Here is a 404-nt window from a genome sequence, read left to right as displayed (position 1 = left end):
CCTTTTTTTTTTTTTTTTTTTTTTTTTTTTTAACCAGGGATCAAACTCAGGACCTTGTGCTTTTGAGGCAGGTGTGATGCCACTGAGACAAATCCCAGGCCCTCTCTCCTTTTCTATTGAGCAAATAAAGCTGATTTTCCTCTTTCCTAGTCCACATCTCCTTCCTGAATTTCCCCCCAAGATTACAACAGCCTTTATTCTAGCTCCATTCTTGGTCAGGTTTTTCTCTCAAATGATGGTCAGGACATTATCATTGGATTTAAGCTGTCCTTCATCAGCTTAGCATAACAATTTGTAATATTTGCGGAAGGATTACATGTGTTACTATTATGGCTCTGTATTGTGCTCCATACATGTGTAGAGCTTTTTTAGCACACACACACACACACACACACACACACACA

Source organism: Fukomys damarensis, unplaced genomic scaffold, assembly GCF_012274545.1.
Source record: "Fukomys damarensis isolate Sample0158 unplaced genomic scaffold, DMR_v1.0_HiC HiC_scaffold_4, whole genome shotgun sequence".
Taxonomy (NCBI): Eukaryota; Metazoa; Chordata; class Mammalia; order Rodentia; family Bathyergidae; genus Fukomys; species Fukomys damarensis.
This window is presented reverse-complemented; position numbering follows the sequence as displayed.